The sequence below is a fragment of the Ambystoma mexicanum genome, chromosome 9 (assembly GCF_040938575.1).
Source record: "Ambystoma mexicanum isolate Mex_15411 chromosome 9, UKY_AmexF1_1, whole genome shotgun sequence".
Taxonomy (NCBI): domain Eukaryota; kingdom Metazoa; phylum Chordata; class Amphibia; order Caudata; family Ambystomatidae; genus Ambystoma; species Ambystoma mexicanum.
The window spans coordinates 1,297,448,172-1,297,472,542 of NC_090931.1; the positions used below are offsets into that span (position 1 = coordinate 1,297,448,172).

The 24,371-nt window shown below is 46.0% G+C and overlaps 1 protein-coding gene across 11 annotated transcripts in view; it reads left to right on the forward strand.

The window, feature by feature from the left end:
• Positions 1–24,371, forward strand: part of MUC13 (mucin 13, cell surface associated) — a 449,549-nt gene that overhangs the window by 35,551 nt on the left and 389,627 nt on the right. The gene's annotated exons all lie outside the window — the stretch shown is intronic.

Below are 24,371 nucleotides of genomic sequence, written 5' to 3' on the forward strand. Positions count from 1 at the left end.
GCTGTTAGAAGAAAGTCACTCACGCAAACCTAGCTCGAGAGCAGGGGAGAACTGGCAACATTTGGCCTAGGGGACAAGTATCATTTTCTCACCCATGTTATGGGGGCAAATGACTGCAATGCAGAGGCCTCCAACTTCCAGAAAAAGCAATCTCAATACCAACCTCTGCCATTCCAGTACATTTTCATGTATATATAGTACTACACATTATTGACATTACTTTCCTTTTATGCAACCTAGCTTACAGTTATGTCTGTGGTTTCTTGGAGACACGAACCGCAGGAAACTCTCACACGCAAAAGATATTAAAATGGGAAAGCTGTGATTTGGCTGATGATTCCATGTGTCCCAGTTTGCAATTTCTCAGCAGGCTACACCTCCCCCAACCGATCAGTGGTTTTAGACCAATGTAAAGAGGTGGTGAAGATGGAAAATTCATTGGTAGAGATGAGCCATTGCTGCACCAGGGGGTCGAGATGGCACAGAAAAAGACTCACACATGGCTTCCTGCTTCAGCAGCTGATAACAAAAAACCCATACCTACGCTCTACCAACCCTGCCCACAACATAAGACCCTCACTTGGCATCCTGTCTCCCTACCACCACGCATTACATAAAAGGTTAAAATTATAATGATCGCAACACTATATATTATAAACCCATATGACTAAGACTTTCTCTACAGATATTTAAGCAAAATAAGACAAAGTGATGGAAGGTGATGTGCACAGGATCACACAATGTATGAAGTGTGGAAAGTAAGGATTTGAGCTCTTTGTTCCTGGTTCCACCGTTATCAATTTAGAAAGCAGTGAAGTTATTCAAGGGCTAAACTAATACAGTGTTCAAGGAATCTAGCTTTCAAAGCACCAATGTTTCTACAAGGGGGGAGGCCATTAATCATCTGTTTCCTGAAGCCAACGTATCTGAGTGCACACAATTGTACAGAATAAGATTATAATTATAATGAAAACTGACTATAATTATAATGAAAACTCATAATAATTATAATCTTAGTCTATACACTTGTGTGTACTTTCAAAGCACCAAGTCTCATGATAAACGAACATGAAAATATATGAGACGTCTTAATTGAAAGATATGTTCATAAAGCAAATATACATCACTTTGTCAGAAAAATTAAAGCGTGGAGTTGGCCCCACAATCGGGTGGTATATAGGTAAGGCACAGATTTTAGCAAAAGTCAATCAACCTGCTGACCTACTTTTCCAGATGTATAACTTTGTCTCATTTACCCTATTTTCCTTACCATTGCCCTTCAGTGTCCTTCCCTTACACCACATTTTTGATGTCCCCTTTACTTACAATTAACTTTCAGACCTCTGTTCTCCTTTTCCTCCATCCTTTAACCCTTTACCTGATTCCCTTCCCTTTCCTTACCTTGCATGCAACCCCATCCCAAACACCAATTCCTTGTAATTCACCCGCTTTAATTGCCCATAACACCAATCCAATTGACGCTCGCCACCTGTCGCTGCCCTGGCTCACATGTAGACAGTAGAGCACTTTGATTTGCCAGTCAGCCTGTGTCAGACACAACAAGAATCCATGGTCGGTGTTTTGCTCATAATTGCGACAGTGGGGTCTGCACTTGGAAAATACAGAGTGAAAGACGCATAGGGGGTTGGGATTTTATTGTACTCCCAAGTTTAACTTACTTTCAAAGTCAGCTTAATATTCCAATTCATGGAAGCAGAGGGAACTTGCGAGTGGAATCCGCATGGTATCTTGTCATAGAGAGGGAGCAAAAGTGCACAATTATTTTTATTTGCGTTGTCAACGAAGGTGTGTCTGTGTTTTAGTTTCTGTGACTGCGTTGGTGTGTGTGAGTGCATGTTTAACTGTGTAAAGTACAGGTGTAAGGATGTATCTGTGTGCATCAGACTTTGTATCTATATCTCTGAATCTGTTGTTGATGTGCACGTGTATTTTGTTGGTCACAAGATAAGAGTGCACTGGACAAAACAATGAAAAACGATCACAGACTTAGGGGGCATTCCGAGTAGGGTGGTTATGGTAAAATAGGCAGTTTGGGGTAAATACTGCAGATTTTACCATCCACTCCATTCGCGTTTGATTAAATACCATTGATGGTATTTCATGGGAATACCAGCCGCAGTCTTTTAGGCAGACTTTCTGTGGAAAATCCATCTGGTTATACCTGCACCTGAGAGGTGAAGGTAAAAAATCAAACTCAATCCCAATTGGTTTTAAAGCTTTTTTTACTGTGCAGAAGGGAAGTGCAGGTACTAAGTTTCAATGGAGTGAAAAACGTGTTTGTAAAGGTCCATGTTAAAGTGGAGAAAATGTGGGCAGCTCTGATTGCCCCCCCCTCTCATGGCCTTATCCATCTAATGAATAAAAGCGTCAGAATTGCAGAAACATTTTCGATGAAACATCTTTCATTGAAAAAATTGTTCACTGAAAAGACTGTATACCGCATCTGCTGGGAAAACTATATTTCCCCTACCCTCCCAAATTCAGGTGGGGAATTCAGAGTTTCCTCGAAGAAGGGGTCTCGCATCCAGACTGACCTAAATTCTGTCCTCTGTCCTGCCCTTGCCCCCCTGTTCTTGCACCAGGATATCTTAACAGCCAGTCTCAACTTGTTCTGGATATCATGAGGAAGCTGATGTGGTTTTCTTCGGGGCATCATACATGGAGAATGGGGTTCTTGGCTACAAGGAGAGGCTATCATTTCTCTGTGTGCTGTCCGGATTGAGTGTCCTTGTAAATTCACTTTTCTCCCTGCCTACGATGGTGACCTGGTAAACTGTCTTCCAGGCAGCTATGAAGAATGAAACGAATTCAGGTGTGATATGACCAAACCTGTTTTTTCATTTCCTTTTTGCTTCTTGCAGAAACCTGTTTGACTTCAAGCAGATAATGCCTGCTATGGCTGTTTATGAAGGGAAACGTTAAGGTGGTACAAGCATGAAGGTGGAATGCATGCTTTCTGTCAGCGGGAAAACGCTTGGACAATTACATTTGAATTGGAGAGACTTTAAATGTAGATCTTTATTTGCATGCGGTTTGGTGGACACTGCATAGAACAATGGTCAACGCATTTTCTACAAGTCCTACAGGTGGGAGTTCAGTAACCACACGTGCTGATGCTTGAAATTGTACATCTTCTTCTTTGAATGCAGGTAAACTCAAAACAGATAACATTTTAGACACATAGCCTCATCACGAGTCTGGCGGTAACCCTTAAATGAGGTGGTAACGCTAGTACCGCTGCATTTAAGGGTCCGCCAAATCACAGGCTTGGTGGTTTTTCCCCCAGCTCTGAGTTGGGGGCAAATATGCTAGGATTGTTTTGCCGATTTTCGGCGCTATTACCACCAGCGGTAATACCGCCGGCTGTAATAGGGCCGAACATTCCCCATTGGGCCCAATGGGAAATGGGAAATTCCCAAATGGGCCCAATGGGGAATGGGGACTTACCGTTCCACCAAACCTGTCATCCGGTGCTAATACCGCTGGGGGGTTGGCAGTAGGGCTAATAGCCCCGGCAGTAATACCGCCGGGGTTAGCGCCCAACTCTTCATGAGACCCATGTTTAGTCAAAGGCCCTCATTACAACCTTGGCGGAGGACCATGGTGCTATTAGCACCATGGTCCATGCCGCTAAGGTTGCAATTCCGCCATGGTGGATGGCGGAATTACCGCCCCATTCCAAGGTGAGTGGGGCGGTAATTCCCCATTCACCAATGGCCCCTTCCCCATTCCCATTTTTGCCCCATAGGGCATAATGGGAATGGGGAAAGGCGATAATTACGGCACCGTAAATTACGGTGCCGTAATTATCGCCAAGGTCCCTTTGCGGCATGGCTTTTAACGCCTGCAAAAAGCAGGCGTTAAACAGCCATCCCGCAAAGAGAACCTTGTAATCAGGCGCCGTAAACCCCTTAACGCCTGAGTCGGAATAAGGCCCAATGCCTGTCATGTGGGGAATGCAGGGATGACATTGCTGCAAGACTGAAGTTCCTCTGGGGGTGGGTAGGGATTTTAGAGCTTCAGCTAATGGCAGTATCTACTTGAGAAGGCATAGGTTACAGATATTACAGGTCTATGAGCATGTTGACTGGTGTTGATTGATATATTGATTGATTTTGTATTTAAAATGTGCCTATACACAAGGGTTTCAAGGCGGAACAAGACAAGGGAGGGGGAGACAGAGGACAGACAAGACATATGGGGGGAAGACAGAGGACAGACAAGACAATCTTACTAGGCCTTGTGGCATTCTGCTCGTGTTACACTGTTACAGTGCTAAGTAGGTTTGACAGGACATTCCTCTTCTGTCAGCAATTGGAACTTGCTCCTCTGCAGTCGCAGGGCTTGCAGAGGTAGCTTTGGTTAAACGAACCCCTATGGTAGTGGGTGTTCTATTGTTATAAAATGCTTATTGCAAGGTTGAGGCAGAGAGTTTGGTTTGGGTGAGCCCTGATAGCACTTCAGGAAGTCCATTGGCCCTCAGACCTCGGAGGTTTGGTTTGAGGGATGCTGCAGAAGCTACACAGGCCAGTGTAGGTGCTGTATTCAAACTTTCATTTTATTTCATCTGTCACCATGCCAGCTCCTGCTGTATGTTTGTCAGTACTGGCTGTGCCTCATTTCTCTTTTGAGCTGATCTGCAGATATCTCTTCTTTGTTGACCATGGTGGCACTGGTAGTGTGGTCCCCTGCCAGTATTACGATTTGCGGCATGGTAATTGGGGTGGGCCTAAGTGCTCTGTGGGTTTCAATGCCTGCCCTTCAGCATTAACTGTTTATAGTCTTGGTTGAGAGGGTTGTGTTCCCCTTTCTTTCTGGTTTGGTGGGGAACAACTGATTAAGTGATACACGCTGCCTTCTGTCAGGACCAGGTAAGTTGTCTGGTGGTTGCATGTGAAGTAGGGTCTGAATTTGGCAACCTTCTGGACTTAGACCTACCAGCAGGTTCATTGGTCCTGCTGGTAGTGGCATAGTGCGGGATTGCTGTTCTTAGGGCACATAGCTGGCCCTGGCCTTATTTTGGTCAGGGTCGTCATTTTTAGTTGTCCTCGGCTGCTCCTAGAGTTTTGGTGGCTTCCTGTGATAGAGGGCTTTCTGCCTGCACTGTGGCAGCATCACACCTCTGTGGGTCATGACCGGATCTGTTCATGAGCAATAGATTTGGCCGTGTCTCGGTGGCTTGATGCATAGTTGCACCCAAGCTGTCTGATAGGTGATCCAGATACTTGTGTCATTTGTAGAGGTGGCCTAGGTGGTTTAGCCAGGTCCTTGTTTCACCTTGGATGATAGATGAAGTAGGTACAGGTCAGATGTGTGTGGCAGGCCTGTGAAGTATATGGGTATATGGCGTGGGCAGCAGTTGTACCCACAGTACTGTATAGTCTATGTTGGGATCTGGCACAGGAACAGGTGAGCTGGATACTCTACATTCTCACAAGCCTCTTCCCTCTTCATGGTGAAAAAAATAGGGGCTGCTGACATTGGTTCCGTGGTTTTGGGGTAATTGTTCTATGAATTAGCATATGTCCTCCTTTTTCTTTAAATCTGGGATCATTTTGGGTCTGTGGTAGCAAGTATAATATGCTCGGGTGACATGTTTGATGTTGTGGATGAGACTCTGAATCCAAGAGCTTTTGGAACCTGGTTCTGCCCACATGAGATATTTGCTTCTTCGGCCCTATCAGATGGGGCTCTAGTGGCTCTAGGCTGGAGGGAACACATATAGGCCCAAGGGGTTATTGCCATGTGATCCCTGCCAATGAATGCTCAATTTTCAGAACCAATCTTCAACTTCAACAAAATAATTTGGAGATGAAATGGGTAGTGCCCAATGCATTTTGGACCCAAACAGGTGCTTCATCAGGGCCAGCATCCATCTCCTTTTAAAACATCAGTATCATGCGTGGAAGATAGGAGCTTCCATCACTTGAATGTCTTCCTGCTCACATGCCTAAATGGACTGTTTAAGCTGTGTTGTCAGAGGTTAATGGCCGAGTGAGTTTAATACAAGTAAGCTGGAGGGAAGCATTAGCTGTTGGTTATTTTTGAAAATCTGGCTTGGAGGTCTTTGGTGCAGCACAGCATTTCACCAAAATGCCATGGGTAGCCTAAGTGACATCACCCGACCCTTGACCCATGATGACATTACAGGCAGTAATGTAATTTGACCGCACCCACAAGTGACATCACAGGAGGTGATGGCAAATGACCTTCAGATTTTTTAGATGCATCTAGCACCCGTGTTTCCAGGTGCTCTCATTTCAGCCAGATATAAGAATCGAGGCATAGATGGAGGCATGATTTGTCCACGATTACACATTTGGGGAATGCCATTTTCCAGATTCGACGTGGGGTCTATATGTAAAACATACTTAATGCAGTATTTCTAACAGGGTAACCGACATCTGTAATGCAAGCTACAGCTAGAGTATGAAACATCTGTAGATCAATGGACACAGAAGTACTTGTTATCTGTGGCGTTGCTGTGTTAAACAAGACAAAAAAGCACTGACCTGCGGAGGTGTGCACTGCTGTTTAACCAGGAGAAAAATGCCCCACGAGCAAGGCCTGAAAATAAAATAATTGACCAGGATTTAGTATCAACAACATTCCCTGGTTGTAAATGTATATATGATTCAGCTACCACTACGATAGAATAAAGCTATTAGACTGGTCTGCGTGCACAGAGGGGAGTGCACCTGATTGCTGGAGTATAAAACCTGCAAAAGTTTCTTTCAATATACCCAAGAACCCCCATATTATCTAAGCTTAAAACAGCGTGCCAGAGGATAAAAATAAAAAAAACACCATTTAATGTAATATCATTGCTGCTCACATACATTCATAACATCACACAGTTATTTAAAATTGAAAACCCCCACAAGTTGCTACTCACCCGGGGACTCACTGGCAGACTTCAAGGCGCGCACTGCACACTACCCCTTTGTCAGACCGAGTGGTGCTCAAAGGCGTAGCATAAAATTTGGTAGCTCCCTGACGAGCCATGCTGTGGGGTTCCACCCAAGCTCCTTAACAAAACACAGGGCACGCCACACCCCGGGCCGGTCCAGAACACCACTTGTGCGGAATGTCCATGATGATTATGCCGCTGCAGGGGTGTGCACTTCTGCAAGTGAAAGAAGTAAATATGCTTTTCAATCAAAGCTTAAATCTTTAACATAACATAGAGAGAAGGGGCAGTGCATGGTCCACAAATATACAAGCCACCAGTGGTGGCTGGTGAGTTGTTTTCTTGGAGGATGAAATATTTGCCACAAGTATGTGATTGCAACTGAGCATAGCGAGGGAGCCCGAACTAATGAAAATGGGTTGGGGGGTGGGGGGTGCAAGGGGGATTCTTCTCCTTCCCCAGAGTAAATGTTTTGAATAATTAGTTAAAATGGTGCATTACAAAGCACACTTTCTGTGAAAATTTGGGTAAAAGGCCAACAATCGGTTTTGTAGGGTGTTTGGTAAATCATGAACAAAAAAGTACAATAGATGCAAGTCACCAAAAGTGCACATTGCATTTCCCCATGCATTATCATGCCGGTCCCTGCAATATATGCCAGTATAAAAAACATTTTTATGCTGGCTGTGCCCATACATTTCCATGCTGACTCCACTAACATATGCAAGTATTCACAAATAAAACCATAATTATGTTCGCTTTAAGACGTTTTTCTATAGTATAATTACTGGCACTGGACACAAAACTGGCTCTGCCAATATATGGCAGTACTCCTATGTAAGTAAATACGCCCATTGGTTTGGCCATCAAAAGTGACATGTCACAATAGGAAAACCTATCCAAACTGGTTCCAATGTAAGCCAGTATAGACCCATAAGAACACTTATCTTGCTTGATTCATCATAGATGCTCAGTTAATAAAAAGTCATGATCCAGTGAAGAATATACAGGTTGCTATGCCAAAACATCAGTCTAGCGAGGTAATACTACTTATCATGCTTGCTTTTTTAAAGATGCTGAGTAATAAATGTCATGCCACAGTAAGCAATGGCTAGACTGACTGCACCAAAATGCCAGTCTAGCCAGGGAATGGCATACATGAACTTGCCTTTGGCTAAAAATACCAGTAAAACATGCAAAGTCAATAAAGGATGTGGCAAAAATGCTCCAGTGATCCACAGTCTCCCAGGGCCTTACACAAACATGCATCCCCTTTCACCGACAGGTCCCTCACCCATACATCTCCTCTCGCACTTGCTCACACTGTATTCACCACACAGGCACACACCAAACCCCACCCAGAATACTCAAACACACACTACCACATGTATGCTCATTCACCCACCAGTCACTCACTCACACTTTCTCTTACATGCACTCATTGCATTCTCTACTTAGGCACACACCCACCGACCAAGAACATTCAAAAACACGCCATCACATTCATACTCGTTCACCCACCAGTCACTCAATCATACACCTTTTCTTACCTCCACCCTTTGTATTTTCTACACAGTCGCCGCACACAACCCAGTACATTCAAAAACACACCGTCACATGCATACTCATTCAACCACCAGTCACTCACACACACACATTCTCTTACATCCAATCATTACATTCTCTACACAGGCACACACCCATCCACCCACATTACATTCTCTACACAGGCACACAGCCACCTACCCAGAAAATTCAAAAACACACATCACATCACTTCTCGTTCACCTACCAGTCACCCACACCTTATATTATATGCACTCATTGCATTCTCTTCCCATGCACGCATGCACCCACCCGCACAGAACATTCAAAAACACCCATCACATCACTTCTCATTCACCCACCAGTCACTCAAAACTTCTCTTGCATCCACTCATTACATTCTCTACACAGACACACACCCACCCTCCCAGAACATTCAAAAACATACATTACATCACTTCTCATTAACCCACCAGTGACTCACACCTTCTCTTACATCCACTCATTGCATTCTCTAACAGGTCACCCTGAGTTACCTGGGGGCAACCAGACGTGGACTCCCTGCTCACTGTGCTCAGAGAGGCACAGCTTCACCTCACTGATGAGGCCCAACAAGGCTGAAACAGGTGTATGGGGTTGCTGTTGGTACTCTTGTTCAGAGAGGAATTGCCATAGCATTTCAGTGCTGGACTGCCAATGTGGGCGGGACAAAGACTGATATGCAAATGGATATTTCCCATCTGTGAAAGGTACAGTGAGCAAAATGTGTGTGCTGCAAACTCTCATCTCAGAACAGGTTATCATGCCATGTTCTTTCTGGAGAGGAGCGCCTGCTACCTTTTTTGAAATATCTACACAGGCACACACCCACCCACCCAGAAAACTAAAAAATGCACTTCACATCACTTCTCATTCACACACCCAGCAGACACTCACACCTTCTCTTACATCCACGCATTACATTGTCTACACAGGCACACACCCACCCACCCAGAACATTAAAAAAAACACACCTCACGTCACTTCTCATTCAACCACCAGTCACTCACACTTTCTCTTACATCCTCTCATTACATTCTCTGCACACAGGCACACATCCACCCACCCACCCAAAACATTCAAAAACACACATCAAATCACTTCTCATTCACCCACCATTCACATACATACATATAACACGTACTTCACACATGCAAAACACCCATCATATTACCTTTTTCTTGCAGCTTCGGTCCCTCCTGCCAGCCCTCCTTGGCTCCTCTGTGCTGCTCACCAACAGGAACCAGGAAGCTTCCGGAGCTTCCTGGTTCCTGTATGTGAGCTGCAATGAAGCCGAGGGAGAAGGGGTTGAAGCTGAATGTGGCATGTGACATGTGACACATGTCACAGTCAGCTCCAACACATACTGAGTGCCTCCCCGGCCCAGCCTTCACCCTGATGGGTGAGGACTGGGCCAGGGACCCACCAGACCTGGTGTGGGAGGCTGTCAGACTTCAGCTCCACCTCCCCCTTCTCCTCACCTGAATCTTCTGATATTGAGTCCTTTACCGTAGTCCGGATCCGGGGTCGTTCCTTCTTCTTGTTAGAGATAAGATCCTTAGGTGATCTAACCTTCTTATCGTGCAAGTAAGGTCTGGCCCCTCCGGAGGCCACCGTGGCAGAAGTGGAAACCTGCCGTGGGGGGCTCCCAGTGGGCCAGCCTCGGTGCCCAAGGGAAAAAGCCGGAACGGCAGAAAAAACCCTTGAACGAAGATCTGCAGGCAAGGTGAGGAGTGGTTCCAGGCCAGGTATAAGGCAGGTTCTCCCAGGCGGAGATGAAGAAGGTTCAGTTATGATGGATTGAAAGGCGAGAGCTTTCTCCAAAGTCAGGACACTTCAGAATGCCGGGAGTGTCAGATGCTTCGGACACCGAAGCAGATAGAGGCCGCAAGCAGTTTAATGTACAGGAAGGCAGAGCAAAGAGCTGAGTGCGAAGGGATTCGCAAGTGGAGAAAGAGTAAACTGAAGGTAAGCAAGAAGCGGAACGCGAAAGGGATCGCGAGCGGAGAAAAAAGGATTCAAAAAGGCAGAGCGAGGAGCTGAGTGCGAAGGGATTCGCAAGTGGAGAAAAGTAAACAGAAGGTAAGCCAGAAGCGGAACGCGAAAGGGATCGCGAGCGGAGAAAAAGTATTCAGAAAGGCAGAGCGAGGAGCTGAGTGCGAAGGGATTCGCAAGTGGAGAAAAGTAAACAGAAGGTAAGCCAGAAGCGGAACGCGAAAGGGATCGCGAGCGGAGAAAAAGGATTCAGAAAGGCAGAGCGAGGAGCTGAGTGCGAAGGGATTCGCAAGTGGAGAAAAGTAAACAGAAGGTAAGCCAGAAGCGGAACGCGAAAGGGATCGCGAGCGGAGAAAAAGGATTCAGAAAGGCAGAGCGAGGAGCTGAGTGCGAAGGGATTCGCAAGTGGAGAAAAGTAAACAGAAGGTAAGCCAGAAGCGGAACGCGAAAGGGATCGCGAGCGAGAAAGGCTGAACACAGATAGTCGGTTACGATAAACCACATAGAACTAGAACACAGAGCGGACAGAAAGGGGAGAGGGACACAGGAGAAAATAACAAGCTCACGCCGAAAACGAGAGCTAGGAGGAATACTCGGAAAAAAGTTACGAGCTACTCTGAGCGCTGGTAGAAGTGTAAGCAATACACAGATACAACGCGCCGAGCTGGAGGCGGGGCCTAAATTTATAGTGAAGGCAGCCATGTTGGGTGAGGACTAGAGCGTCCATCGATCCCACAGATTCCACCCTCGATTCCTGACAGTATACCCCCTCTTCCTTGGGGGTCCCCCCGGTTTGCCTGGCTGAAAACGATGGAACCTCTTTACAAGATGAGGAGCATGTATGTGGTAGTCAGGCTCCCAGGTTCTCTCCTCCTTAGGATAGCCCTTCCAATGTACCAGGTACTGTAACCTGCCCTTACGATATCTGGAATCGATCAAACGAGCCACCTCGTACTCGTCCGGGGCAGGATCAACCTTAGGGCGTCCCTTATGAACAGGCCTCTGAAATGGGCCTTCCTTGTAGACCTTGAGAAGAGAAGTGTGAAAGACAGGATGAATCCTCTTGAGGGAATCCGGGAGTTTAAGTTTGAAAGCCACCGGATTGATCTGTTGAACAATGGGAAAGGGTCCTAGAAATCGAGAAGAAAACTTCCCCTTGTGAATCCATCTGGGAAGAAATCTGGTTGACAGCCATACCAATTGTCCCACCTTCCAGTCGGGGTTTGAGCGTCTGCTCCTGTCTGCCCACTTCTTCTGGGCATCCTGGCTGGCTAGATGAGCTTTCTTGGCTGTCTCCTGTACCTCGTGCAGATCTCTGAGAGCCTCATCTAAGGCCGGAACCTTGGTCGATCGTGTGTTAACCCAGGGTAGATATTGTGGGTTGAAACCGTATGTACAAAAGAACGGACTCATCTGTATGATGGTGTGAATTGCATTATTATAAGCAAACTCTGCCTGGGGGAGAAATTCAAACCACCTTTCTTGCTGTGGACTACAGAAGCACCTAAGGTACTGTTCCAAGCTGGCATTAAGTCTTTCCGTTTGGCCGTTGCTTTGGGGGTGATAACCCGAGGAGAGAGCCCTATGGATTCCCAGAACCCGACAGAGAGTGGCCCAGAATCTTGATGTGAATTGGGAACCACGATCAGAGACTATAGTCCTAGGCAAACCATGCAGGCGGACTACATCACGGAGAAAGACGGCTGCTGTCTCAGAAGCTGAAGGCAGTTGCTGAAAGGCTGAAAAGTGTGCCAACTTGCTGTAGGAGTCACAAGTGACCATAATTACAGTCATATCAGAAGACACCGGAAGATCCACAATGTAATCCATGGAAATATGTTCCCAGGGACGATTTGCTAGAGGAGGCTGTTGCAACAACCCTATTGGCCTACCCATCTGATACTTGTTTGCAGCACAAACAGAGCAGGTAGATACGTATTGACTCACGTCCTTTCTTAGCCTTGGCCACCAGAAGCCCCTACTTATTAAGTCGTATGTCTTTCTGATGCCAGGATGACCTGTCAAGGGCGAGTCATGGCACCAGGAAAGAACCATTCTTTGAAGCTTCTTGGTGGGTACATAGAGCGCCTCCTCATGGTAATACAATCCATCCTTCTCTTTGGTGGTAATGTGCACGAGCTCTGGGCAACTCTGATACAAGGGTATAAGCTCCTTGAGAAAAGTGGTCGTGGAAGCCAAAATCCTGAGCTTGGGGAGAACAAAGTCATGCCCTTGATATAATCCTGATACTTCCCCCTTACTTCGGGATAAGGCATCAGCCTTCCTGTTCTCCGTCCCAGGAATGTAAGTTATCACAAAGTCATACTGTAGAAAGAAATAGGCCCATCGGGCATGACGGGCATTGGTGCATTCCATCTGCTGGAGTACCCTGAGATTTCTGTGATCAGTGCGAATCAAGACGCTATGAGCAGCTCCCTGTAGGAGATGACGCCATTCCTGACAAGCTAGCTTGATGGCTAGTAGCTCTCTTTACAATACGGAATAGTTCCGTTCGCTACATGTTAAGGTCTTGGAAAAATACACAACAGGATGCTCAAGACCGTCCTCCGACTCTTGGAGGAGAATGGCTCCCACTGCTCCAATGGAGGCGTCAGTCTCCATGATGAATCGTCTTGTCTGGTCAGGTTGGATCAGGATGGGAGCCGTGGAGAATCTTTCTTTAAGGAGTCGGAAAGCCTTCTGAGGTTCTCCTTCAAAAGAATACCGTACTCCCTTCTTAAGTAGAGAGGTCAAGGGGAGCACAGTTTGTGAGAAGTTGGGGATGAAACGCCGATAAAAATTGGCTAAACCCAGAAAACTCTGTAGCTCCTTTATGTTTCCGGGTTCCTTCCAATCGTGAATGGCCTTAACCTTTCTTGGGTCCATTTCGATCCCTTCATGAGAAAGGATGAACCCAAGGTAGGACACAGCAGTGGCTTCAAACTGACATTTTTCGGGCTTGACCAACAACTTATGGATAAGGAGTCTTCTCAACACCTTCTTGACCTGTGCTCTGTGTTCATCAAGAGATTTGGAGTAGACGAGGATATCGGCTAGGTATACCACCACGGATAGATATAACATGTCAGCAAACACCTTGTCCATATACCTCTGGAAAACTGCCGGAGCATTAACAAGACCGAACGGCATGACTCTATACTCGTACAAGCCGAACGGAGTGCGAAAGGCGGTCTTCCATTCGTCCCCCTCCTTGACCCTAAGGAGGTGATAGGCCCCTCTTAGATCTAGCTTGGTGAAATACGTAGCCCCTTGAACCGCCTCCAGGATGTCTCGTATAAGGGGCATGGGGTACCTATCCCTTATAGTGATCTTATTAAGTCCTCTGAAGTCTATGCATGGTCGCAACTTCTCCGAATCCCTCTTGGGGATAAAAAACAATGATGCACCGCAGGATGACTTGGATTCCTGAATAAGCCCGTTCTGTAGATTAGCGTCCAGATATTCTCTGAGGGCCCTTCGTTCCGGAAGGGACAGGGGATACATCCTTCCGAAAGGAACGATAGAATCAGGCACCAGGTCGATTGAGCAGTCCTCTGCCCGGTGTGGGGGTAGGTGCTTAGGTAGAGTATCCAGAAAGACTTCGGTGTATTCATGGTATTGGGGTGGAACTGTTGCTACAATTAAGGAGCCTGGAGCCTTGGAACCTTCTCCAGTCACCACCATGGCCGCAGTAGTATTCAGACAGTTTGATTTGCAGAATTGGGAGTCGAAGCACACCTTGTTGGCAGCCCAATCTATAAGAGGATTATGTCTCCTCAGCCAAGGTATTCCCAGAACTAAAGGAAAATGAGCTGCACGTATCTGGTCAAATACTAGGAGTTCTTGGTGATTGCCTACTCTAATCTGCAATGGAATCGACTCCCACAGGATAGGACCCGAAGAAAGAGGAACACCATCCACACCCTCAACAGGTATGGGCCTGGGCTTGGGTCTGGTAGCGACTAGGTTCTCCTTAGCCCAATTAATGTCCATGAAGTTACCCGCGGCACCACAATCCAACATTGCCAATACCTCAACTGATGTCGCTTCAGATAACTTTACATGGACCTTGAAAACCATTAAACTACTGTCTTCGCCCTCTGCCAGGGTTCTTGAGTGGTTGCAAGGGTAACTGGCAGGTCCCCCGAGACTTCCCTTGCAACAGCCCGGGGGTGGAAGTTTTCCTTCTTCCTAGGAGGAACTTCTGGACAGTTTCTCAGCAGGTGTTTTGAGGATCCACAATACATGCACAATCCCGCCTCTCGGCGCCGTCTCCTTTCTTCAGGAGTCAGAGGTCCACGAGCTGATCCTATCTGCATTGACTCTTCGGAGGATGATATCGGTCTCTGGATGGGAGTCTGGGAGGGCAGGCCTATCGTCTGTGAGGTTCCCCGTGGACGTCTCCTTTCTTGTCTGTGTTCATGCAGCCTAAACTCGATCTGGAGGGACAAGGTCATCAAGTCACGAAATGACTGTGGTCTGGCTATCCTCGCTAGCTCATCCTTGATCTCATCCTGAAGTCCTCTTCTGAAGATCGTCTGTTGAGCCGAGTCCGGCCAGTCCACCTTTGCAGCCAGTCTGAGGAAGCGTGAGATATATGTTTGACCGTCTGTATTTCCTTGACGGACATCAAGAATGGGTTCTAATGAGGAGTATAGAACTTCAGGTCTATCAAATCTATCCTTAAAGGCTGTCACAAACTGATCGTAGACATTTAGGGAAGGATCATCATTGGAGACCAGTGGAGTTGCCCATGATAAGGCATTCCCAGAGAGATTGGCAATTATGAATCCGACCTTGGCACGGCTAGACTCATATGCATGAGGCCTGAATGTGAAGTATACTTTACAGGCGTCCAGGAAATCCTTGAGACCTCCTGGATGACCATCATACTTGCCGAATGAGAGAGGCATCGTGGGTAGGTCTCCGTGGTCATCTCGACGCAACACTACTTGTTGGCGAAGGACTATGTTTTCAGCCCTTAGGGATTGTACTTCAGCTGTCAGGTTCTGTATAGCTGCTACGAGTTCCTGGTATTGTTCCAAAGATGCCATGTTTGTAGTTGGGCGTTGTATGCTGTCAGACTTTGGCTCCACCTCCCCCTTCTCCTCACCTGAATCTTCTGATATTGAGTCCTTTACCATAGTCCGGATCCGGGGTCGTTCCTTCTTCTTGTTAGAGATAAGATCCTTAGGTGATCTAACCTTCTTATCGTGCAAATAAGGTCTGGCCCCTCCGGAGGCCACCGTGGCAGAAGTGGAAACCTGCCGTGGGTGGCTCCCAGTGGGCCAGCCTCGGTGCCCAAGGGAAAAAGCCGGAACGGCAGAAAAAACCCTTGAACGAAGATCTGCAGGCAAGGTGAGGAGTGGTTCCAGGCCAGGTAAAAGGCAGGTTCTCCCAGGCGGAGATGAAGAAGGTTCAGTTATGATGGATTGAAAGGCGAGAGCTTTCTCCAAAGTCAGGACACTTCAGAATGCCGGGAGTGTCAGATGCTTCGGACACCGAAGCAGATAGAGGCCGCAAGCAGTTTAATGTACAGGAAGGCAGAGCGAAGAGCTGAGTGCGAAGGGATTCGCAAGTGGAGAAAGAGTAAACTGAAGGTAAGCAAGAAGCGGAACGCGAAAGGGATCGCGAGCGGAGAAAAAGGATTCAGAAAGGCAGTGCGAGGAGCTGAGTGCGAAGGGATTCGCAAGTGGAGAAAAGTAAACAGAAGGTAAGCCAGAAGCGGAACGCGAAAGGGATCGCGAGCGGAGAAAAAGGATTCAGAAAGGCAGAGCGAGGAGCTGAGTGCGAAGGGATTCGCAAGTGGAGAAAAGTAAACAGAAGGTAAGCCAGAAGTGGAACGCGAAAGGTATCGCGAGCGGAGAAAAAGGATTCAGAAAGGCAGTGTGAGGAGCTGAGTGCGAAGGGATTCGCAAGTGGAGAAAAGTAAACAGAAGGTAAGCCAGAAGCGGAACGCGAAAGGGATCGCGAGCGGAGAAAAAGGATTCAGAAAGGCAGAGCGAGGAGCTGAGTGCGAAGGGATTTGCAAGTGGAGAAAAGTAAACAGAAGGTAAGCCAGAAGCGGAACGCGAAAGGGATCGCGAGCGAGAAAGGCTGAACACAGATAGTCGGTTACGAGAAACCACATAGAACTAGAACACAGAGCGGACAGAAAGGGGAGAGGGACACAGGAGAAAATAACAAGCTCACGCCGAAAACGAGAGCTAGGAGGAATACTCGGAAAAAAGTTACGAGCTACTCTGAGCGCTGGTAGAAGTGTAAGCAATACACAGATACAACGTGCCGAGCTGGAGGCGGGGCCTAAATTTATAGTGAAGGCAGCCATGTTGGGTGAGGACTAGAGCGTCCATCGATCCCACAGCTTCCACCCTCGATTCCTGACAGAGGCCCCTCATGCCGCGAGAGGGCCTGCTACACCAGGGACAGCTGTTTTTTAGCAAAACAAAAGAATGCACATTTTTTTCAATGTTTCTTTTAAAGTTGGGGTCGCAAGGGAGTCCCAGGGGTTGCATCTGTGGCCCACAGGGGTCGCAGTTGCGACCCCTGGCGACCCCCAAATGCTGTGCCTGGTGCAGCACCCTCATTCAGGGGGCTTTCTCTCCCCAATAACCACTGTTTCCTTTGATGTGGTCAGGGTGTTTGGAACCACGGCCTCATTTTCTGGGGGGTGCCTATCCTGGTGCTTGGTCAATGCTCCAGGAACCTCACAACCTTTTTAGAAACCCTTTGGGTCCCCCTTTCCAAAAGTCGGACTGAGCCTCACTGGGTCTAGCGCAGGTCAGTGGTCAGTGAGGTAATCTCAAAGAAACATTTTTTCTGGAGCGCCCTTTCTGATTATCTGGCTCTAGGTATAGAGTTGTGGTTGTTGCCTCATCCCTGGCCTACTCTTTGAGTGACGCTCATTGTCCTCCTGGGGTTCTGGGTCAGTCCACCTGAGAGGAATCGCTGCCTCTTGAGCAGAGGCCACGGGAACATCTTTGTTTCACATTTGTATGACAGCAACCTGGGCTTCTCCCCTCGCCTTTTTAAGACATCATTTACTGATCCATCCTGGGCTCCTGCTCTCGTTAACTCATGCTGTGTTGGGAGACGTTGCTTGTTGAAATGGGTCACAGAATTAATCAGTGTTATGTGTACAGACATACTGTGTCCTGGGGGTTGTCTATGCACCTCGTTGACAGCAGCTGTTATTCTTCAAAGAGTGATGTAAACACTGCGACGAGGAATAGGGACGTGTAGGTAATGCGTAACAGTAATCTTCCTTACTCCTAGTCCTACTCTTCCTCATTCCAGTCATTAAGCCCCTCCTCCCGACTACAGACTGAGGCCCTTCCGATGGTTGATATTTCAGGATGTTGAGGGGGGCAGGAGTGTGGTTGAGACCAAGGACAAAATTCACAATTTGATGGGGTAATTTTGTTGGAAAGGTTATACGCCTTCTTCAGAAAGCAATGTAAGTACTGGAACAAGGTAGAGTAGGACTAGAAGTAATGAAGATTACTGAAAGTAATCAGAGCATCATTTGAGTGTGCGTGGGTGGCATGAAGGTCAAAGAGAAACTGAGGGTGTACATGTTATGTTGCAGGTGTTGTATGTTATGAGTCAGATGGTGGTTGCTAGCAAGGAGACAGTGGGATAACATGCATAGTCGAGGTTGTGAGTTAGCTGTTTGTCAAAGAACACAGCATTTGTCCATGCACATTTTTTGCAAACATAGCATAAACTTGCACCATTATTTAACATAGCAAACATTGTATTATATTATTATATTAGGGTATTGATTGAGTGCGACCTAGCTTTGGAAAGTAATCCAGTGCATTACAATAATATGGGAAAGAACACAGTTAGGGAAGCAGAGAAAAAGAGAGCCTGGAGCTAACAGGGTTGGGTGGCCAATTGACAGCCAGGGTTCTACAAGCACCCTTAAGCCTTAGGGTCAGTGGTCTCTGCGCTATACAAATGTTTAAATAAAAATAAATAAATAAACAGGGGAGAAGACATTGGAGAGCGCACCACTGAGTCTCAGGTAGGGTGGGGGAGTGGAGGGTGTGTGGACCTCAGTGTTAAAGAAGGGCTATTCCTTGAAGAAGATGATGAGCTCTTTCCTGAACTGTAGAAGTGATGGGGTGGGCCTGATGTTGACAGAAGAATGTTCCCCCATAAAGATGAAACCATCGCATCACATGGCATAATACGCCATAATAAAGCAAATCACAACATATTATTGAGGGTGGTAGTGCCTACGATGGCCCAATCGGGGCTATAGTTCTAAGTAGTTTTAACTGTTTGGAGTGCTAGGAAGAGTTAAATGTATACATTACCCCCCACTCACCTTAGGGGACAGTCCGAATAGTTCACATGCGTTGTCTGGGTTTCTGCCTCAAATGTTTCTTGGTTATATGACTGGCTTTGGTGAGGGTGGTTTGTTCAAGGTCTGCCCAGGCTCACATTATCCCACTAAGGCAGGCATCACTGACAGTTCTAGCAGTTCAGCAGTGAGGCCTCAATTGAGGGCTCTGCTTTGTTCGGGATGTCAACTTGTTCCCCCTGCTTTGACTGGCCACGCAAAGGTGAAAAAACATAAAGGCTGTAGGAAACCACCTACAGAATATCTCAGCTGACAGAGGCTGGGCTGCTCTGTTTAAGGATAAAGGGTGAGCGAGGTAGCCCTGTAGAAGCTGAGGAGACTAAGGGGGCCTCCAGTACCACAGATCCTGGACACAGCCTTTCCGAGGCATTGCACCCGTGGGTGAACAATAGTGTATGCATGAGAGAGAAACATGAATTGAGTAGAGAACAAGGTGCCAGTTTGATTGTATTGTAATGTGTACATGTGTGGTGATAAGGTTGGTGGTTGGAATAGGGACGTAGTGATGGTGAGAATTTGAAATGGTGGTTTGAATGTGGAGCCACTGATTGCAAAGTGAATCTGGTGGTAGTGATTGTACTGTGATGGTAGTGGGGCTGATTTTAAAATGAATGTGCTGTTGATTGTAAGGTCAATGTGATGGAAATGGTAATGGGTAATGGAACCTGAATACCTTGCACTCAAAAGAAAACAGATTCCTGTTTTCCAGTTGGGTTTAGCTTTCATGACCTGGCGGCGGGGCAGAGTGGGGTTTAACAGCACGCCAGCCCGAGCTTTGTTAGGCCCTATCAGCCCTAGCTATTCACACCCTGGGATTTACCAGGGGGCGAAAAGATTTCGTTTTTTTCTTCTGACGGGAGATGCACATCTCCCTTCGGAAAAAAAACATGTCAAAGAAAATGGCGCCACCATTAAAATAGAAAAGGGACTAGGTCTCTTTCAGCTGATGGCAGCCATAGAAAACATGTTCCAAAATGGCTGCTGTCATCTGAAAAGGGACCCAGTCCCTTTTCTGTTTTTATGGTGGCAGGCATTTTGTTGACTTTTTTTTATATCAACGGTGCAGGCTGTGAATGCACAATTGCGCCCGGGAAAGGCAGATTGTGATTGGTCAATCTGCCTTTCCTGGGTGCAAATATTCAATTACAGTGTAATTAGGTCGGCCGACACGTGTTTCGACCCATGCGGGTCCTTATCAAGGCTGAGTTTTTACATTAGTTGGCAATTGATGCAGTAGTTGTTGGACATAACACATTGGTGGTTGTTGTTTCACAACCAGGTTTAAGTCATGTACATTTGTGCCAAACAAAAAAGTTCAAATGGCCATATCATGTGGCGTGTTTTTAAAATAAAGGTGAAAAATGAACCATATATGATAGCATATTTGTGACAGGACATTATAGTTTCCCAAGTATTTCCCCAAATATAATTTCATAGTAATAAATCACATACATATATTTTTGTGTCGAACAGTGGGAAAGAAAAGTAAGCTCCCATGGGGGGCGAAGAGGGAGAGGGGAGAAAGACAAAGCATCTTGTTAGTATTTATTATTTGTTTTAAGGAAAAAAATTGTGTTTGCATATGATGCTTAATTTTAGGCAGGAGACTTGTAGGTCAGACACGGAGGGCCATGTCTATAGCAGTTAATTTTCGGATTATAACGTTTGGTGGATCGGGGTTAGAGTTTCATTAATTTGTATATTATGATTGAAAGGTGTGTTGTCAATATCGTTACATTGAGAAAAGGACCTGGGTTGGGGGTCTGGTGCCAATAGCAAGTGCCTAGTGCTGTGGGCAGTCTTGTGAGTCAAGTTGAACGTATTGTTAAAAGAGATGTCTTGTGGACTGAGACACTGTAAGTGCTTACCCTTGTTAAGTTTGGGAGGGTGGCTGCCCTATTCCTTCCTGGCGATAGACCTGGGCTCGGTTGGTCTCAGGATGGCTGAAAATTGAAAAGGGAGGCACTGGTGAGCATGGCACTTAGCCATTTAAGCAAGTGGAACAGAAAAGGTATGAAATCCTGTACGCCCAGTCGTGGCTATGCTGATCTGAATTAACAGCAGTTTCATGTTGTAAGCGCCAAAGCTTGGGGGAGTGATTAGACAGCCTCATGTTTTCATTACCTGGCCATTCGGCGCTTCCACAGTGCATCGGGGGTCCTTGCGGCTCTGCTGCTCATTGGCTCTAGGTGGATCTACTGCAGACAGCTCTATTCGAAGCTGTTGCAGTTCATGTGCACATGACTAGTCCAAGACACTACTCTCCACTCGCGCATGCGTGGGATTCCGTTCATTCAAGTCATGGTGATGAATTGAGGTGCGTGTGCGCTGTCAGTTATCATGGTTCCGGATAGATTAGGGTTTCAAGAACTGTTGCATCGTATGTCTGAGGAGCAAAGTTTTCATGTGTGTCTGCAGCATGATATTGTGGTTTGGCATGGTCCTCCCAGGCAGAGGGATCAAGTTAAGGAATAAATTGATCCTTTTCAGATTTTGGATGTGCAGGGTGGGACAGCGTCTTGGCCTGGTGCCTAATGTGAAGCATGTGTCTCCCTGTGCTGTATGGGGGATAGAGTGTCATTGGGGGTTGGCTAGGTCACCGGCTTGGGGGACCCAGGGTGATGGAAATGGTAGACATGGGTTGGAGGCATGTGGATGGCAGTGATATGGTTTTAATTTGATCATGAATGTGTTGCAAATGTTTTTGAATCTACTGTGAATCTGGTGGTTTGAATGTGGTGATGGTGATTGAAATTTCTATATAGTGATGGTAATGGTAATGGTGATTGTTTTACGAATGCAGTGTCATTGTCCAAATACAAAAGATGGCAATAAACAAAGTGGATAAACTAACGAGGCGAAAAGTGTAAAACGCAGCAAGAGAAAGAGATAACCCTAAAAATAAATATAAACATATTTTTGTTTTTAAGAATGAACATTATCATCTGTATATCTGTCTGTCCTCTGTTATATAAACAGGAAGCATATTTTAAGTCATAATGGAGAAGCTTTAAACAGTGTTCCCTCTTTTATATCAGTCTTAATATTCTCAAATTAGGAACCCATTAAAGTGGGGGATTACCTCAATGTAGTAAAGTAGGCTTTTATTTCATTCAGAGGATCAAAATGGTCTATGTCTTAAGTTTAAGAAGTTTTGTTTTTACTTGTAATACTATTATTCATATATTAGCTGTCGCTGGCATAGCAGTTGAAATCTAGCATTCTCTCTATAATCATCAAAATAAGTTTATTCAAATAAATTCTTCCTATATGTAGGTAGGTCCAAAAACCGATCGATAGAAATAACCGACGGGGTCAATAAGGAGTGCATGTCTTGCAAGAAAAACATGTTTTTATTACATGCAAATACGCCTGGGGGGGGTCAGCCAGCTCTGTAAAACTGGAAAACGGAAAACACTCTTGACACGCCCATTTCAGTAACACATTTTACAGCTATAAACCACAACATCTACATATGCAACATTTATCAACTAGAAGTCAAACCCATATTTCCAACTGGCTCTCCCGTTTACAAAAATCTAAACATCATCTATATTTCATCCCCTTATTGGTCAGTTGAGTATCCATGCCCACCTGAATAAAACAACCTGTGTAATATCAGCAGGAAATACTTTAACCTGATTGACTAATTATATTCAGGTAACTTGTTACAATAGTGGGCTTTCCTTATTGGCCAAAACAACTTCAAATAATTTGTGATGTGCATGCCCCCTCGAAGAGACCCAATTATGAGTGAGTGTGAACAAAGATGTCAATACCCTGTGCCAATTAAGTGGGATTGCTCATGAGACCAGACAACTTGGCAACCACGAACAGATCTCTGACCCTGCAGCTGTACTCTTTGGCAACATCTCTTTCGGCTTCCATCTTGAAACATGTTACTTTCCAAGAACGCAACTTCCCTATCTCTCCTGGGAACCAGGTGGTGTCATAAAAAATGAAGCCGGGGCACTGCTCTTAGGAATTAATTTCTTAGATGTTATTTGCTCTATTCTGTGTGTGTGTTGTTGTTCCAATTGTGCTGCCTCTTCGCAATGGGGGCAGTATAACTCCAAACTATTTTCCTTGTGTTGGCAGTGCCTGAACCCTGAGCCTCATTCTCAATAATATTCGTCCTTTGCAGCTGCACTAATCTAATTGTCAAAAATGTGCTCCGTTCACAGCTCCTGTGGACTGCTCAGTCTGATAAAATTAGTTACTATCTGCCCAGCGCCTACTGGGCTTACTCCAAAATGCAGAACTCTTGCAAATGTGGCTGACCGTCCTTATGTTACTAACAAATCTATCTTGCATAATGCTTACGCTGTGTGGCACAACAGCCACCCTTTCACCATCCTATAAATACAAAGAGAACCGGTTCTACGATCCTCTAAATACAACCAGAGCATAACTTAAATTACTAATGCTGGTCACAACGTCCTTAAAATATCCTGGTCCTAAACTCTAAATATAATAAACAATATTGTTGCTGCTCCTCCTTTCAGCACATGCTTCTCTCTCAATTGTGTTAAAGCTAACTCCAAATGACACATGTGCGAAATGCTAAACAGAAATTGGCAACAATGCTGACACTAAATGACCAGCTCCTTATGCTAATAAAATGTACACAACCCAAACCTCCTCCCACGTTTGGGATGTTGCATCTGCGTCCTTACATCCCCCCTTTAGTTAATTCATTAACTAATCTATCTTCTCTCTCCCTGTCAAAATCATCCTTGGGGATTCACACCTTGCACACCTGACGCAGGTTTACTCTGTTCATGGAAAAGTCTTCCAGGGTGCATGTCAGAAAAAAACACCCTCCATCCCCTCTGCGATCTGCCCAATGCTCTGTGTAGTTCTCTCGATCGGGTGGGGGATAGGAAAGTATTCCTGGGGGACCAATTGTCTCCCCTATTCTTACCATCCAGGGCATTATTAGGCCATCCCATTTGTCTGTCCGTGTATGCACATGTTTCAAGAGAGGAGTGGCCTCACCTGTTTTGATAGTCAAGGTCATCATAGTCATTCCTCTGGGCAGCGTCTTCATGCAGCTTCTTAGGATCAGCTGGCAGGAGCAAAATATGACAACTAAAAGGACAATGATTGCTACTAGCACTTTTACGGCTATGCTCATCCAAGGGGGGACCCATGAAAACATGACATTTAGCCAATCATTCTCCACCGTTCCACCTTCCTTTTCCATTGTATCACGTAAATTGTTTACAGCCGAATGGCATGTGTCAGGTACCCATTATCAGAGTCATTGGGTCGGGTAACGTACAACAGAGACTCCCTATTTTTGCACAAACCCCACCCCCCATGCCAGTGAGGAGGTCCAATAGATAGCGATTCTGGAGCTTCATTAACCAGATTGCTCTCAACTCATCTTTGATTGCATGGAGGCCATGCACCATGTCATTAGCTATCTGGATGAGCTCCCACCTTGTGATTTGGAGCCATTTGGAATTGGCCACTGTCTATATGCCT